The sequence below is a fragment of the Rutidosis leptorrhynchoides genome, chromosome 1 (genome assembly GCF_046630445.1).
Source record: "Rutidosis leptorrhynchoides isolate AG116_Rl617_1_P2 chromosome 1, CSIRO_AGI_Rlap_v1, whole genome shotgun sequence".
NCBI lineage: Eukaryota > Viridiplantae > Streptophyta > Magnoliopsida > Asterales > Asteraceae > Rutidosis > Rutidosis leptorrhynchoides.
Window position 1 is genome coordinate 659,425,262 of NC_092333.1, and position 20,220 is coordinate 659,445,481.

The window sequence follows — 20,220 nt, forward strand, 5'->3', positions numbered from 1 at the left end:
GCTTGTTACGGGTACGTTTACCATTAATAACTTATCCGCATCTATTATATTTGATACTGGTGCTGATAGAAGTTACGTGTGTAGAGACTTTCACGCTAAATTGAATTGTTCATCATTACCTCTAGATGCTAAGTACATGATTGAGTTAGCTAATGGTAAACTAATTAAAGCCGATAAAATTTGCCGTGATTGTAAAATAAATTTAGCCGGAGAAACATTTAAGATTGATTTGATACCCGTAGAATTAGGAAGTTTTGATGTAATAGTTGGCATGGACTGGATGTCCAAAATAGGAGCTGAAGTTGTGTGCACCAAGAAGGCAATTCGCATTCCTCGTAAGGATAAAACGCCAGTAATGATCTATGTAGAGAAGGGTAACTCGAAGCTAAAACTCATTAGTTGTTTGAAAGCTCAAAAGTGCTTGAAGAAAGGGTGCTATGCTATCTTAGCACATGTTAATAAAGTCAAAACGAAGGAAAAAGTGAAGAGCATCAATGACGTGCCTGTGGCAAGAGATTTTCTCGATGTTTTTCCGGAAGAATTACCGGGATTACCTCCATTTAGATCTGTAGAATTTCAAATAGATCTAGTACTAGGAGCTGCACCAGTGGCCCGTGCTCCATATAGACTTGCACCGTCCGAGTTAAAAGAACTTCAGAGTCAGTTAAAAGAATTACTGGACCAAGGATTCATTCGACCAAGTACTTCACCGTGGGGAGCTCCAATTTTATTTGTTAAAAAGAAGGATGGATCTTTTAGGATGTGTATAGATTATCGTGAATTAAATAAGTTAACTATCAAGAATCGGTATCCACTACCGAGAATTGACGACTTATTTGATCAGTTGCAAGGATCATGTGTGTACTCGAAAATCGACCTAAGGTCGGGCTATCATCAACTACGTGTCAAAGAAGAAGATATTCCAAAAACTACTTTTCGGACACGTTATGGTCATTATGAATTTTTGGTCATGCCGTTTGGATTGACAAATGCGCCAGCTATATTCATGGACCTCATGAATCGAGTTTGTAGTCCGTATTTAGATAAGTTTGTTATCGTTTTCATTGACGATATTCTTATCTATTCCAAGAGTGAGCAAGAGCATGAGCAGCATTTAAGGATGGTATTAGAATTGTTAAGAAAATAACATATGCCAAATTTTCTAAGTGTGCATTTTGGTTGAAAGAAGTGCAATTTCTTGGCCACGTTGTTAGTAGCAAAGGAATTTAGGTTGATCCAGCTAAAATTGAGGCCATTGAAAAATGGGAGACTCCTAAGACACCAACGCAGATACGCCAATTTTTGGGTTTAGCTGGTTATTATAGAAGGTTTATTCAAGATTTTTCCCGAATAGCTAAACCATTAACATCGTTAACGCAAAAAGGGAAGAAGTACGAATGGACCTCTGAACAGGAGAGTGCATTTCAATTACTGAAGAAGAAGTTGACTACGGCACCTATTTTATCGTTACCTGAAGGGAACGATGATTTTGAGATATATTGTGACGCTTCGCGACAAGGTTTTGGTTGCATCCTTATGCAACGAAAGAAAGTTATTGCATACGCATCTCGTCAATTGAAGATTCACGAGCGGAATTACACAACGTATGATCTAGAACTGGGAGCAGTAGTGTTTGCATTGAAGATATGGAGACACTACTTATATGGGGTTAAATGCACTGTGTTTACCGATCATAAAAGCCTTCAACATATCTTCGATCAGAAACAGCTGAACATGAGGCAACGTAGGTGGGCCGAGCTGATAAACGACTATGATTGTGAGATTCGCTATCATCCTAGGAAAGCGAATGTAGTGGCCGACGCTCTAAGCAGAAAGGAACAGGAACCAATTCGAGTACGAGCGATGAACATAAAAATTCGCATGAATCTCAACTCACAAATCAAAGAGGCTCAACGAGAAGCTCTTACTAAAGAAAACATAGGAAATGAAATAATGAAGAAGTATGGGAAACAACTCGTTATACGGGAAGACGGAATTCGATATTTTTCAAACCATATTTGGGTACCAAAGTTGGGTGGATTAAGGAAGTTGATATTGAACGAGGCACATAAGACAAGATACTCGATACATCCTGGAGTTGGAAAGATGTATCAAGATCTTAAGACACATTATTGGTGGCCTAATTTAAAGACAGATGTTGCAACATATGTTGGGGAATGTTTAACTTGTTCCAAAGTCAAAGCAGAACACCAGAAGCCGTCAGGGTTACTTCAACAACCAGAAATCCCAGAATGGAAATGGGATGGTATTACCATGGATTTCATCACAAAGTTACCTAAGACTGCCTGGGGTTATGACACCATTTGGGTAATAGTTGATCGTCTCACCAAATCTGCACATTTCTTGCCTATAAAGGAAACAGATAGAATGGAGAAACTATTACGATTATACATAAAGGAAATTGTTTCAAGGCATGGAATACCTATTTCCATTATATCCGATCGTAATAGTAGATTTACATCAAAGTTTTGGCAATCACTACAGGAGGCCCTGGGAACTCGTTTTGATATGAGCACTGCATATCATCCACAAACTGACGGGCAGAGTGAAAGAACAATTCAGACTCTTGAAGACATGCTCAGGGCATGTGTGATCGATTTTGGAAACGGATGGGATAAATATCTACCATTAGCAGAATTCTCGTATAATAACAGTTATCATGCGAGCATTAAAGCTGCACCATTTGAAGCACTGTATGGAAGGAAGTGTAGATCCCCTATCTGTTGGAATGAAGTAGGAGATCGACAATTAACTGGTCCCGAGATCATACACGAAACGACTGAGAAGATAGTACAAATCAAGGAGAGATTGAAAACAACCCGTAGTCGCCAAAAGAGCTACGCAGATGTCCGAAGGAAACCATTAGAGTTTCAGATCGGTGACATGGTTATGCTAAAGGTGTCACCTTGGAAAGGTGTAATACATTTTGGAAAAAGGGGTAAACTGAACCCAAGGTATGTAGGCCCGTTCAAGATCATCGAACGCATCGGACCGGTAGCCTATCGACTCGAGTTACCACAACAACTCGCCGGAGTATATAATTCATTTCACGTCTCAAACCTCAAGAAATGTCTTGCAAAGGAAGATCTCACCATTCCTCTTGAAGGAATCCAAGTCGATGAGAAACTACAATTCATAGAAGAACCAGTCGAAATCATGGACCGTGAAGTTAAACGGCTCAAGAAGAGCAACATACCAATCGTTAAGGTTCGTTGGAATGCTCGAAGAGGTCCCGAGTTTACTTGGGAAGGAGAGGATCAGATGAAACAAAAGTACCCACATTTGTTTCTCGAGAACGCAAAATAGGTACAACTTTAAAATTTCGGGACGAAATTTATTTAACGGGTAGGTACTGTAACGACCCGGATTTTTCCGATCGTTTTACACTTATAAGATTAATATTTACATAAATTAAACCTTACCAATATGATAAGTAATCTAAATTGTTGAGACTTATGTTTTTGAAAAGAGTTTTACACAACGTTTGACCGTCCAATTTGACCGATGATATCACGAACTATATAACATACGATAATTATACGTTTGTGTATATATATGTATTTTTATATATTTAACATGATCTAAGAATGTTTTAATATCTCATTGTGTACTAATAACAATGAGTTATAAGTATATTTTGAGACTACTAACTTAAGTTTTCAAAACGATAACTATATGTGACGTTCTTCGACTTAAATACTTAACACTTATAATGCTTATACATGTATCGTATAGATATGTATTTTATCACTTTTAAAGGATTTATATACATAAAACAATATAAGTATATTTACAAAAGATAGCTATATTTGAATCCTCGTTCCGTTTTCTCAAGATTTTTATACGTATATCTAGGGTATATGTACCCGTATCATACCCAGCTTCTATACGTATTTACTATTGGTATATACACATCACAATCACTTTATTAGCAGCCATGAGTCAGCCAATTTTGGATCTTAGCATGCATGATTAATCAATTTCGCATATTACAAGACTTTTGCACAATATTACAAATTTTTACATCTTTTCACCACCATTTATACTCCATTCCAATTTCATTTTTACTACACATTTTCTCTAACCAAAAACACACTCTTAGGAACCTTAAGTGTTCTTCATAATCTCAGCAAATAACCATGAAGATCTAGCTTCAAAAACAAGCCTTAATCATCATAATAAATTCCTTACAAGAAAACTTCAATAATCCTTCCAAAAATACAAGTTTACTTCCAACCTTTTGATCCAAATCCACCACTCTTTTGATTCTAGGATTTTTCTCATCTCTTAGAGTAACTTTGTCCAAGTAACTTGAGGTAGTAACCTTATTCATAATCTTATTCAATTCATATTCATATAGCTATCTTATTTTGTGGTATAAAATTTTAACAACAAGAACATAGTTTGAATGATTTCAAACTTGTTCGCAAACTAAATAGATCCTTCTAACTTGAATTTTAAAACACTTCAAGACCTGTAATATATCATAATGATATGCTAACTTAACAAGATATAACTTGGTTTTACAAAGAACACCTTAAAAACTGAATCTACGTCGTCGGAGTGCAACCGGGGGCTGTTTTGGGTTGGATAATTAAAAAACATATTAAGCTTTGAATTGGAAGTTCATATTCTGGAAAAATGATATTTCTTATGAATATGTTAACACATAAAAATTTAATGGTTTAACTCAAAGTATAAGTATTTTTAGAAAAATGATCATTAAATGTTGTTTTTATGATGGAAAATGATCACTTTCATAAGTTTCAACAAAGTTTGACCTATAACCTGTGATTTCGAATACAACCTAAGGTATTTTCAATTCATATTCTTAAAATTTGACTCGATCCAAGGAAGTGGCAAGTTGAACCAACAAAAACGGAGTTGTAATGAAGAAACTACGACTAAAACAAGATCGGGTATGCGAAGCTAGTTTAGCTACGAAAATATTTGGAGAAAAATTAAATTAATCATATATTTCTAATTAATATGATATTTCATATATATTTACTTATGATTTGATTTTATATATTTCAGGACCACCCGTAAACAACACGAGAAGATTAATCATAAGACCTCATGATTGTACGCAACACGTCATTTGACAACACGGTACTTTATGTACGCAACACGTCACTTGACAACATGGTACCATGGGTCGAGATTAATTCTGATCAATACGAATACGATGGAGTCTTTATTTATTTTATTTAAGCAACTAATTGTGGACCACTAACATCGGACTGCTAACTACGGACTAAGAAAATATTAAAAGTATTAAAAGTATGTATATATATATATATATATATATATATATATATATATATATATATATATATATATATATATATATATATATATATATATATATATATATATATATATATATATATATAACGATTACTTAAAAAGAAAATATGTTGATATATTATACATATGGTTAGGTTTGTGATATCAATCGGAGACCAAGTCGTGTTTATTACCTTCAAGGCAAAACGTGAGTATATAGTCCCACTTTTAAACTCTAAATATTTCGAGATGAGAATACATGCATTTTATGATTTACGTTATGGACACAAGTGATTAAAATATATATTCTACGTTGAGTTGTACCACTGGCATACTTTCCTGTAACTTGGTAACTATTATTTACATGAGGTATTGTAAACGCGAATCCTGTTGATAGATCTATCGGGCCTGACAACCCCAACAGGACTGGACGACCAGTATTCAACGGTTGCACAGTACTTCGTTTCGGTGACTACACTTGGTACGGTGTAGTAAGATTTCATAATAAAGGAAATATGCGACGTTGATTAAATGTTAAGTATGGTTATCAAGTGCTCAATAACTTAGAATATTTTTATTAAAACGTTTATATATGAAATCTTGTGGTCTATATTTATAACGCTGCCGGCATTAAACCTATATCTCACCAACTTTATGTTGACGTTTTAAGCATGTTTATTCTCAGGTGATAACTAAAAGCTTCCGCTACAACATGTTGAATTTAAGCAAGATCTTAAGTATGCATATTTGTGTCAAAAATAAAACTGCATATCGGAGGATTTGTAATGTAAAATATGTTGGAAGTCGTATTGTTATTATCACATGTAAAGTTTGTAAGTCTAAGATTATCGCTAAACGATAATCATTATTAAGTTGTTTAAACCTTGTATTTGTAATAAAAGCTATGGTTTGTATTGTAAAAACGAATGCAGTTTTTGAAAAATGTCGCATATAGAGGTCAATACCTCGCGATGAAATCATATGTTATTGTATTCGTCCTTATGGTTAAGGTCGGGTTATGACAGCGTCTTCCCTTTTACCCCTAATTTTGTTTTGTGCACAAGTTTTATGAAGTACAAACACTTCCAGTGGGCAGGGTGGGGTTGTCAAACCTCGATAGATCTATGTAACGACCCTGGATTTTCCAACGTTTTATTATTAATAATTTATTATTAATGCTTGCGTTTTAATAAACGTATTCTTATACGTGTTACTTGTTACCGTATTTAACTTTACATGCCCGATTCGTCTTTGTGACACACGAACTTTTCACGAATAATATTTAGAATATTATTTACATTCATGATTAATTTATATTGATCATTTTTAATTAACTAAGGTTACTAGTTAATTACTTGAGCTTTATTTGATTAATTGCATACTTACTTGGATTGGGCTTTTATTATTTGAACATGGACTTGGAAGCCCACCCTACCTTTCTTAATGGACTATTAGAAGCCCAACATTATGTTAATGACTTATTAATACATAAGCAAGATTAATTAAGTGAAAGGAATCTAGTTACTTGTGTATTTACACCTCATTCCAACACCATTTAGCTTTAATACCATTCTAAGCTTACACCACCTTCCCATGCTTGAAAGCTAGATTTTGACTTGCCTCTTTTGTATCCAAAACCGTGGGTTTTAGATGGGTGGGAGAGTTTCTTTTTTTATTTATTTTTGTTACATATTTACAAGTGATACTCCCTCATTTCACACACTTCAAACTTACTTCTCTTTTTTCTCTTTTTTTCTCTCTCAAATATTGTAAGTAACAAGCCTTACTTTCTTTCTTTTTCTTCCATTAAAACCACCATCCATCATCATCATTTACTAGTTGTAGTTTGTTGTTACTTGTTGTTGTTTCTTGTTTATGATTAAAGATCAAGTTTTCTAACTTGTATCTTCATGTAATCTTGGTTACTTCCATCTTTTGTTTGATAAAGAACCAAGAACAAGAATCTAAACTTACTAGTTTATGGTTCTACATTTAAGTGTTTTTAAGATTTAAAGTTCATAAGTTTCATTATCATACTTGTGTTCATGTTTGTAAACTTAAATCCTAAGATTCAAACTTTGATTTGAATCTTCCTAAGTATGAAACAAAACATGAACATAATACTTGTACTTTAGTTTATTTCTTTCTTTTGTAAGTACTTTAAAGTTTGTGATGTTGTTATTTTGGTCAAGTGTTACTAGTTAATCTTGATCTCATATTTCTTGAAACTAAAAGTTAACTTTATAAGTTCAAGAACATGGGAGTATAACTTTCTAGTTATAACTTCATATACTTATGAAAGATCTAAGTTCCTATAGCTTATGGTCTTCTAATTTTGTTGTAAACAAGGGCTTATGAGCTTACATACACTTTACAAGATGAGAATCTAAGTTTCATAACTTATGGTTTCATTAAAGTAAAGATTCAAGTGTTATGACTTAGGATTTAACTTAGTAACTTTAGATCTAGACTTTTGGGTCTTGGATCTTCAAGATCTAACTAAGAACTATGTTCTACAACTTAAGATCTTGATTACTTAGTTTACTTTTAAGTTTGTATCTTAATATTACTTTTAGAGTTCATGTATGTGTCGGATCTAAGATCTTGATGTAACTTTGGTTCATCAAACTACTTGCAACACTTAATTAATTGAGTTGTGCTACTTATCTTAGACCTACACAAGTGTTATGATGGTCAAACCTTAGTTAAGATGATGCAAATGTAGTGACCCGAACTTTTCCATGTTTATATATATTAATTGAGATTGATATTTACATGATTAAATGTTTCCAACATGTTAAGCAATCAAACTTGTTAAGACTTGATTAATTGAAATATGTTTCATATAGACAATTGACCACCCAAGTTGACCGGCGATTCACGAACGTTAAAACTTATAAAAACGACATGACGATATATATATGGATATACATATGGTTAACATGAGATTATGATAAGTAAGTATCTCCATAAGTATATTAACAATGAGTTATATACATATAAACAAGACTACTAACTTAAGGATTTCGAAATGAGACATATATGTAACGATTATCGTTGTAACGATATTTAAATGTATATATATCATATTAAGATATATTAATATATCATAATATCATGATAATATAATAATTTAACATCTCATTAGATATAATAAACAATGGGTTAACAACATTAATTGAGATCGTTAACTTAAAGGTTTCAAAACAACACTTACATGTAACGACTAACGATGACTTAACGACTCAGTTAAAATGTATATACATGTAGTGTATTTAGATGTATTAAAATACTTTTGGAAGACTTCAAGACATATATCAAAACACTCATACTTAACGAAAATGGTTACTGTTACTTTTCCATTCTTTTCTTTCATCAAGAATTCTAGTCATATTCTTACCCGTATTATACACAGCTTCAAAACGTACTTACTATGGGTATATACCAATAGGAACTAGCATGGGATTCCACTCTTGATTATGTCATGTATGACTAATCAATTTTAACTTCTACCATGAGCTAGTCAACTAACTAGAACTCCTTTTAACCCCACTCACCACTCACCAATTACCACTCATCATTCACTCCATTTCACTTCCAATTCTCTTTCTAATTCTCTCTCAACACACACACACTATTATAAACGTATTTTTCCAGTAGTTAATCATCATCTTCATCAAAAAATCACTTCAAGAATCAAGCAATAATCATCATAGGAAGAACACTTCAAGAACACTTCAAAAATCCCTTCAAGTTTACTAAATTACTTCCAAGCTTTCTAATCCATTCCAAGTAATCATCTAAGATCAAGAAACCTTTGTTATATACAGTAGGTTATCTTTCTTATTCAAGGTAATATTCATATTCAAACTTTGATTCAATTTCTATAACTATAAACTATCTTAATTCGAGTAAAAATCTTACTTGAACTTGTTTTTGTGTCATGATCCTACTTCAAGAACTTTCAAGCGATACAAGATCCTTTGAAGCTAGATCATTTCTTGTCACTTCCAGTAGGTTTACCTACTAAACTTGAGGTAGTAATGATGTTCATAACATCATTCGATTCACATATATAAACCAATCTTATTCGAAGGTTTAAACTCGTAATCAATAGAACATAGTTTAGTTAATTCTAAACTTGTTCGCAAACAAAAGTTAATCCTTCTAACTTGACTTTTAAAATTAACTACACACATGTTCTATATCTATATAATATGCTAACTTAATGATTTAAAACCTGGAAACACGAAAAAACACGTAAAACCGAATTTACGCCGTCGTAGTAACACCGCGGGCTGTTTTGGGTTAGTTAATTAAAAACTATGATAAAATTTGATTTAAAAGTTGTTATTCTGAGAAAATGATTTTTATTATGAACATGAAACTATATCCAAAAATTATGGTTAAACTCAAAGTGAAAGTATGTTTTCTAAAATGGTCATCTAGACGTCGTTCTTTCGACTGAAATGACTACCTTTACAAAAATGACTTGTAACTTATTTTTCCGAATATAAACCTATACTTTTCTGTTTAGATTCATAAAATGGAGTTCAATATGAAACCATAGCAATTTGATTCACTCAAAACGGATTTAAAATGAAGAAGTTATGGGTAAAACAAGATTGGATAATTTTTCTCATTTTAGCTACGTGAAAAATTGGTAACAAATCTATTCCAACCATAACTTAATCAACTTGTATTGTATATTATGTAATCTTGAGATACCATAGACACGTATACAATGTTTCGACCTATCATGTCGACACATCTATATATATTTCGGAACAACCATTGACACTCTATATGTGAATGTTGGAGTTAGCTATACAGGGTTGAGGTTGATTCCAAAATATATATAGTTTGAGTTGTGATCAATACTGAGATACATATATACTGGGTCGTGGATTGATTCAAGATAATATTTATCGATTTATTTCTGTACATCTAACTGTGGACAACTAGTTGTAGGTTACTAACGAGGACAGCTGACTTAATAAACTTAAAACATCAAAATATATTAAAAGTGTTGTAAATATATTTTAAACATACTTTGATATATATGTATATATTGTTATAGGTTCGTGAATCAACCAGTGGCCAAGTCTTACTTCCCGACGAAGTAAAAATCTGTGAAAGTGAGTTATAGTCCCACTTTTAAAATCTAATATTTTTGGGATGAGAATACATGCAGGTTTTATAAATGATTTACAAAATTGACACAAGTACGTGAAACTACATTCTGTGGTTGAATTATCGAAATCGAATATGCCCCTTTTTATTAAAGTCCGGTAATCTAAGAATTAGGGAACAGACACCCTAATTGACGCGAATTCTAAAGATAGATCTATTGGGCCTAACAAACCCCATCTAAAGTACCGGATGCTTTAGTACTTCGAAATTTATATCATATCCGAAGGGTGTCCCGGAATGATGGGGATATTCTTATATATGCATCTTGTTAATGTCGGTTACCAGGTGTTCACCATATGAATGATTTTTATCTCTATGTATGGGATGTGTATTGAAATATGAAATCTTGTGGTCTATTGTTACGATTTGATATATATAGGTTGAACCTATAACTCACCAACATTTTTGTTGACGTTTAAAGCATGTTTATTCTCAGGTGAATATTAAGAGCTTCCGCTGTTGCATACTAAAATAAGGACAAGATTTGGAGTCCATGTTTGTATGATATTGTGTAAAAACTGCATTCAAGAAACTGATTTCGATGTAACATATTTGTATTGTAAACCATTATGTAATGGTCGTGTGTAAACAGGATATTTTAGATTATCATTATTTGATAATCTACGTAAAGCTTTTTAAACCTTTATTTATGAAATAAAGGTTATGGTTTGTTTTAAAAATGAATGCAGTCTTTGAAAAACGTCTCATATAGAGGTCAAAACCTCGCAACGAAATCAATTAATATGGAACGTTTTTAATCAATAAGAACGGGACATTTCAGCAAACACATCAACGAGCTGTACACTTAAAGCTATATGCATCAAGGATGAGAACCGTGATGAGCATCGAGCACCAAGAACCCACCGAAACACTAAACCTACTGTTTTTAGGGTCTGATCAGAATACCTGGGCTACTGTAAAGTTGATTTTCAGTTATCTCTGTTCGAGTAGATAATTTTTCATTTAAGACTCGTCTTAATCCAAGTTACGGTTTAGGATCTATGGCCCTCCGAACGTCACTATGTCCTTTTAACGTTGTGCTGAAAATTCTGACCTACTCGCACTTAAACCGTCGCCACGGTCAAACGAAGATGAGTTTGGTTCTGGAATTTTTATATCAACTAAAGGACTCATATACGGAGCCATGGCCACTGGTCCCACCTCAATTCAGTTTGTATAGAGGCTGTGGCGACTGATCGTATTCAGCCCTTGTTTTAAACTCTTTTCTAGAATGAAACCTACTTTATACTTTTTGTTTGATGATGAATGATGATGATACTTAAGACCTAATTTACATACATTTAAACCTATTGGGACGATTTACTGACTTAGTAACTTTTGACTTAGGTTGAGGACCTTCCGGACAAACATACTTGCTTACTTTTCCCGTGTCAACTTTACTACTACTTAACCACTGTGAGTTATAGCATCCCTTTTTACTTTAACTATTTTGAGAACTGAGAATACATGCGCATTTTACATTTTACATACTAGGCACGAGTACTTAAACTTTATATATGTGTGAGTTATACAACGGCATAAACTTTCCCCTTAGCTCGGTAACGTTTAGTCATTGGTCTTTGAACCGGTGAACGCGAATCTTAGATATGGATCCATAGGGTTTGACATCCCCACTCGGGCTAGTAGCGCTAGCATTTAACGGTGTTTAATACTTCATAAACATACGCACTCGCCAAGTGTACTTTCAGGGGGTTATAAACGTTAAGTTAGTTACCAAGTGCCCACGGTTATACATATACTTTTCGTACTGTTTTGAAACGCTGTTGAAACACTGAAATCTCGTGGCCTACCTTACATTACTGTTATACTTAAACTATAGCTCACCAACCTTTGTGTTGACGTTTCTAAGCATGTTTTTCTCAGGTGCTTAAGGTTGCTTGCTTCCGCTATTGTACTAGTCATGCTTTGTAGACACCCGCTGCGCTTACTAGAGTTGTCACCGCATGAAATGTTTATTTGCATTCAAACTTATTTACTTTTGAAACAATGATTTGTAACGACCTAAGGGTCACGTACTATTATTACTTGCTTCCGTTCATAGAAGCATACTTTTGGTTGTAAAACATTTGACGTTGGATATGATGTCACCTTTTATCATGAATGCAAACTTGTTTTGAACCGCATATAGTATTTGACCTTGTAATGATCCTGTTGTTGATGATTCGTACACGATGGTTTTGTACGGGGCATCACAATCTACCTTTGTGATTCATGCATAACTAACATATCCGAGCTATAGGATTTTTGATTTTCTACTCATGCATATCAAGTTTTAGTTACTTGTGTCTACGTTGTAAAAAAGTTATAAAAAGCATGCATTCTCATACCATAGTTGAAAACAGTTAAACAATATAGAAAGTTGGGACTACGAACTCACCTTAAGTGAACAACAATCCAATATAAGTATTACAAAAGTAACAAACAAAGTCCGAAGCAATTAACCTAGTATTGGTATGGTTTGGGCAGTTTTGGATCATCATCACAATCATCATAGTTTAGGTTTATGCATTATAAGTTACTCAACAGTATATGTGTTTGTTTGCTATAAACACTTTAGATATGTATATGACTCATGTAACGATTCCAAAGCTATTAAGTAAACCAAATAGACGGCCATATGACCGGGGGTCAGGATCCTTTTGGTCAGACTAAGTCATGACTGTTCGGAAAATTCAACAAAATGTATCCCATAATGGTCAATCAATAGACACCTTTACATAATTGTAAGTAGCAATAAAATTCATTTGAGTTATACTTTATCCGTGTGTTTATAGATCAACTCGTATAGTATATTTACATATAATATATGTAATAGCGAGTTTAGAGCTTGACGAGCCGCCAATATTGAGGCCATATTTTGTAGGTTTTGACCTAATTTTTGGTTGTGTTTCTCGATCGCCAAATGTCATAATTATGTCATAACAATTTAAAAGATTCTAACATTTATAAAAAAACTATGGGTGACCTTTAAACAAATTTGGCTTGACCAACCCAATAAACCATATTTACCTTTTAAATTAAGTTGCATGTCGTACCTATTTTAGCGAAGAAATATAATATGTTCCAATTTCCAAACCCATCGTTTCTAAGTAAATGACACGATATTGATACATAAACTTTAATGGATGTTGATTGAATAGTTTGTAGGTAGGTTGCATTCATTCATTTATATAAAAAGGTAGACACATTCCAAACCAACTATATTAAGTCGCTTCTCTATGACAGGTTTTGGCTTAATTATTTTTGTTTTGTTTCGTGTATATATATATATATATATATATATATATATATATATATATATATATATATATATATATATATATATATATATAGAGAGAGAGAGAGAGAGAGAGAGAGAGGATCTAGTGAGAACTCATCATGTGTGAGAACCTGAGAACTCCAATTAGAACAATTTTGGTGAAATTCGAGCAATATTTAGTGAAATTCGAGCAATTTTGATAAATTTCTAGCAATTTTGGTGAAATTCGAGCAAAAAACACACGGACGAACAAAAATGGAGGTGGTCGAGCAAAAAAAAACACGGATGAACAAAAATGGAGGTGGTCGAGCAAAAAAAAAACGCGGTCGAACAATTATTTCATAGTCGAGCAATTTTTGGAGCTGGTGAAAATGTAGAACATGCATGTAGAACAGAAAAATATAGAACAGAAAAATGTAGAACATGTTCAAATTTTCAATTTTTTTTCTTTTTAAATTGGACCTGATTTTCTTCTAATTATAATTGTGTAGAACATAAATAAGTTCAAATTTCTCCAAATTAGTTCGAATTTCACCATTTTTATTCGAATTTCACACGTTCTACATCAAAATCAACTTTTTTTTTATTTAGCCCGATTTAGAGTTTAGGGTTTACTCCGTAAACCCAAAACCCTAAACCCTAAACCGTCCGTGTAAAAAACTCATTCTAAACCCTAAATCTAAACCCTAAACCCTAAAATCTAAACCCTAAACCCTAAAATCTAAACCCTAAAACCCTAAATCTAAACCCTAACTTAATTTGATGAAAATTGATGTAGAACAAGTGTAGAACAGCATGTTCTACATGCTGTTCTAGATCATGTCATGTAGAACCAAGCCTACTGCATGAAAATGAAAAAATGTTCGACCAAGGCATCATTTTGTTCGGCCGCGTTTTGTTTTTGCTCGACTACTAGAGTTCTCACTCTAAAAATGGTTCTCATTTGATCCCTTTACTCTAACCAATCGGGGGGAAGCGGGGGGAAGCAAATTTTTATTTTTTTTTTGGAATTTTTATTTTCCGGCATCAAGATCACACGAAAATATGAACATTTAGAAAAGACACTTCGTGATGAATGTTATTATTTAGGCGGAAAAACGATCGACAAAAATAACATTCAAGATAATATTGTTCGTGAAGAATGTGAACGTTTTTTTTCTTCATGTTTTGTGAAGTAAAATTTAGCCCGATTTAGAGTTTAGGGTTTAGGGTTTGGTGTTTTGGGTTTATTCCATAAATCCAAAACACCAAACCCTAAACCCTAAACCCTAAACTCTAAACCCTAAACTCTAAACCGTTCGTGTTAAAAACTCAATCTAAATCCTAAATCTAAACCCTAAATCTAAACCCTAAACCTTAAATTTCTAAACACTAATATCTAAACCCTATAAACCCTAATATCTAAACCCTAATAACTAAAACCTCAACATACGCTCGAAAAACACGATAATTGTTATATATTACTTCTTCGAGCGTTTTTCCGCCAAAATAAAAACATTTATCACAAAGTGTCTTTATTAAATGTTCATATTTTCATCACATCTATAATGTTCGTGAACAAAGTTTTTTCAAAAAACGAAAATAAAAAAAAGTTTTTACTTCCCCCCGCTTCCCTCCGATTAGTTACTTCCCTCTTGATCCTACTATATATATATATATATATATATATATATATATATATATATATATATATATATATATATATATATATAAAACCGCAAATTTGTGGGATTTTCATATAGTTTACTTTTTAATTTGTTTTATAGAATTTTTAGTACCAGCTATAATGGTGAAAAATAATATTGATGAGCTGTTATAACACAACTATTATACAAATTGTAAAATTAAGTACATTTGTATTGCAATGAACATAAAACTTTGATAGTTGATGTTAGCATGTGATATTTGAATATGAATACAATGATGATAAACATGCAAATTCACCAACGCTACATGTCTATTAGTTACTGTACTACATATGATACTACAAACGTTAATAAAAAGTTTGTAACATATTTTAAAATCTTTTTAGTATAAGAAACATATACGGAACACACACACACAAAAAAAATAAAAAATAAAAAAAAATAAAAAATAAAAAATTTCCATAAACTTATTATTTTAGCCGCTTATCGAAAGTTTAATTGTTCACATGAATAAGCTATATAGTATATGTGACTATCACATGAATCCTAAGCATCTCAAGGTCATGTTCCACGCTTTATTAAGAACCTAGAACATATATTTCCGCGGAAGTTTACCCAATCCGCTGATGCAAATTCGCTGTTCAAAAAAAAAAAAAATGAGTAGTTCCCCTTAATTGGCTCCAAACTCCAAATGGTGCGGTATGGTGCGTTTGTGTTGTAATAACCCGCCTTTTTCCATTAATTTATTTTAACGCCCGTTTTTTTTTAGATAATATCTTTCGTTATCTAAATGCGTACCTTCCGTTAACTAACGTTCTTAATATTCCCGTTATTGGATTATAACATCTTCCGTCTACTCTCGTGTGTTTAAAATAATTCGTTCGGTTAATTCACGCACCCGCTTTCAACCTCGAGGGACTAAAGTTGCCAAGTGGGCAAACTAGTTGACTATGTCAACTAGTCAACCCACCACCACCACCACTCATTCATTCAATCTCATATCTCTTTCTCTACTACTTCTATTTTTACTTTCAAACACCCAATTCACTAATTCATCATCTAAATTCAATCTAGCAATCAAATATCAAAACAAATTACATATTTGTGATCCTTGCATCATCTTCTTCAATTTGATACCAATTTCATAGCTTGAGGTAAGATTTTCAAAATCTCTAATTTTTCATAAATTAGACCTTTAGACTTGAAATGGTGTTAATTAGTGTCTATGGCTCATTGTGATGTCGTGTATGTGATTTGTATGCTCGATCTTGTTATTTGGTGTAACTAGCATGAACACTTGAAATGGGTTAGTGTAATCTTTGATTTTGATTGATTAAATGTTGTTAGATGTTAAACTTATTGTGTTAAATGTGTTACTATCATCATTAGCTTTAATTTGATATGTTGGTTGGCTTGGTAAGACCACATTAACATGATTATTGATTTCATGATTCTTGGTTAGGGTTTGATAGATTTTAAAACGAACTTTCGATGCATCAAATGCTTTTCAATGTTGTTGGTAAGTTTTTGGTTGTATTATATGCATAATTTCCTTCAAAACGGCATACTATATGTGTATGTTTAACGTCCGAATCATGAAATGCGTTTTACTTTTGATAATGAACTTTTAACGATCATTCGACGAGGATGTTGTTGTTGTAAATGATGAATTTGATTTATGAAACGTGTTTAGTTGTATTCTTTGTTAAAATACCTTTCCAACGATGTATGATATGCATTTTAAGTGTTTGCGGTTTAAAATTTGTGTTTGTATGGGTTTTGGTTTGAGACTTGTGAAATTTCAGCATTTCAGCAACCCAGGTGTTTTGGACGCCGTCCCACCCTTTGGACGCCATCCAGTCCATCATTGTTGGACGCTGTCCAGCCATTTTGGATGCCGTCCAAATGAACTGCAGATTTCTGCTTTGCTTAGTCGTTTACCGTTTAATTCTAACTATGTTACGCACCTCCGATTAACATGAAATTTGGCCAACATGTTCATATATGATTACTAATTGAAGAAAAATTGTCGGATCCCTGACCCGACCCTGTTGACTTTGACTTTGACCAAGTTTGACTTTTAGTCAAACTTGACCAAACACTTATGCAATCGTTTTAACGTGCTTTTACACTTATATCTTGCATGAAACTTGACAACTTGATTCACATGCTATATTAGTCGAGTCGTAACGAGCCATAAGACTAATTGAACACATTTCGCTCGACCTTGTGTCGTAACCCGTAATTGATACAACTTATTTGTTTAGGTCAAGGCTAAGCAACTTTCATTTGCACAACGTTTAATTTCAAGTACTTTGGCATGCAACTACGGTGAGATCATAGTCCCATCTTTTCAACAACTTTTATACTTTTAAATCATGGGATGAGAAACATATACGTATCATACTTTTATGCTTTGAACACAAGTACGAAAACAAACATTCCACAACGAGTTAGAAAAAAAGCCTCAATTCAATTATCATTAGTTACACTTGCAGGGTGTAAGCGCGAAATTATGTTGTGTGGCCATACGGGTTTGACGAACCCTCATTCGGATGGTTCGCCACCGTTAGCGGATGAAATGTAATTTTATCGTGTATAGTGTAGGTTCTAACACTATGATTCAGAGGTTCCATTCAGTAAAGCCTTGATAATTGGGTGCTCGACATACAAACAACATCTTTGGAATGCAAACGATCTTATACTAAATCTTGTGGTTCAAAAATAACGTTTACAAATACACCTATGATTTCACCAATGTTTTCCGTTGACAGTTTTTTATATGTTTCTCAGGTTCATACATGGCTACTTGATACATGCTTCCGCACACTTTAATTACTTGCTTGGGGTCAAGCATACATGCATACGCTAGTGATAGCACTTTTGGATTCAAACTTAAAGTTTACATGCATACGCTATTGATAGCATTCTTGATTTTCAACTTATATTATGTCGCAAGTTATTTCATTTATACTTTATAATTTTGTAAACTTAAACTCTTTTTCGAACCGTTTGGTAACTTAAAAACTTTGCAAGTCATGCACGTTTCAAATGAATGCGACATAATTTTGGTCAAACGCGTCTCATTTAGGGACTATGACCACGTTACGGGACCTAAGTTAACGGCGCCGTCAATGATGATTTTGTCGGGTCGTTACAGATGGTATCAGAGCATTGGTTGTAGGGATCTAGGATGTGCATTAGTGTGTCTGACAGAGTCGTTAGGATGCATTAGTGAATCTAGACTACAACCGGATAGTTAACCATTGCATTCTGACTCGCATTTGCTATAGATAGCACTTACTTGACTACTTGTGCATTTAATGCCCCGTTCATACCGATTATAAACGATTCACAATAGTTGATTTCATTGCGAGGTGCTTGACCTCTATATGATACATTTTACAAACATTGCATTCGTTTTTAAAAGACAAACTTTCATTACATCGAAAGTTGACGGCATGCATACCATTTCATAATATATCCAACTATAATTGACTTAATAATAATCTTGTTGAACTCAACGACTCGAATGCAACGTCTTTTGAAATATGCCATGAATGACTCCAAGTAATATCTCTAAAATGAGCAAATGCACAGCGGAAGATTTCTTTCATACATGAGAATAAACATGCTTTAAAGTGTCAACCAAAAGGTTGGTGAGTTCATTAGTTTATCATAATCGATCATTTCCATCATTTTAATAGACCACAAGATTTTCATTTCCATTTCTCATAAATATACGTCCCATACATAGAGACAAAAATCATTCATATGGATTGAACACCTGGTAACCGACATTAACAAAATGCATCTAGAATATCCCCAAACATATAAACATCGAAGTACTAAAGCAGTTCAAATTCTCTTACTGGGGCGTGTCAAAGCCCATAGATCTTTCTTTAGGATTCGCGTCAATTGGTGGCAATTATAATAAACACCAATTCTTAGGTTACCAAGTTCAACAAGGGCGATATCCGGTATAACAATTCAACCATAGAATGTAGTTTCAAGTACTTGTGTCTATTTCGTAAAACAGTTATAAAAGCAGCGCATGTATTCTCAGTCCTAAAAATATATATTGCAAAAGCATTTAAAAAGGAAGCAAATGAAACTCACAATACTGTATTTTGTGGTAAAAATACATATGACGACATTGAACAAGTGTAGGGTTGGCCTTGGATTCACGAACCTATATCATTTGTATATCTATTAAAACATATAATCGTAATCGAATAAGTTTAGGTATTATTATTAATTGTTATTTTAGTAACTTGTATGTTTCATTAATAACTATATTAACTATATTTATTTTATATACTTTAGATAAATAATTTATAAAATGTAGTTTTCTTAAATATATTTTTATATAACTAACTTTTATTGTAATAATAATAATATTAATAGTAATATTGATAATAATAATAATAATAATATAGTTGTAATAATAATAATGGTAAAAGTAATAATGATGATAGTAATGATATTAAAAATGATAAAAATATTATTAATAATGTTAATACTAATAATAATGATAAAAGTAATAATAATGATAATAAAAATATTAATTTTAATAATAATGATAATAAATAATAAAAACTTATATTATATAATTTTGATCCTAATTCTTAATACTAATAATACTTATTAATAATACTTGATAGTAATTAATGTAAATAATGATAATAATAACTACAATAATAATAATAATAATAATAATAATAATAATAATAATAATAATAATAATAATAATAATAATAATAATAATAATAATATTAATAAGTAATAAGT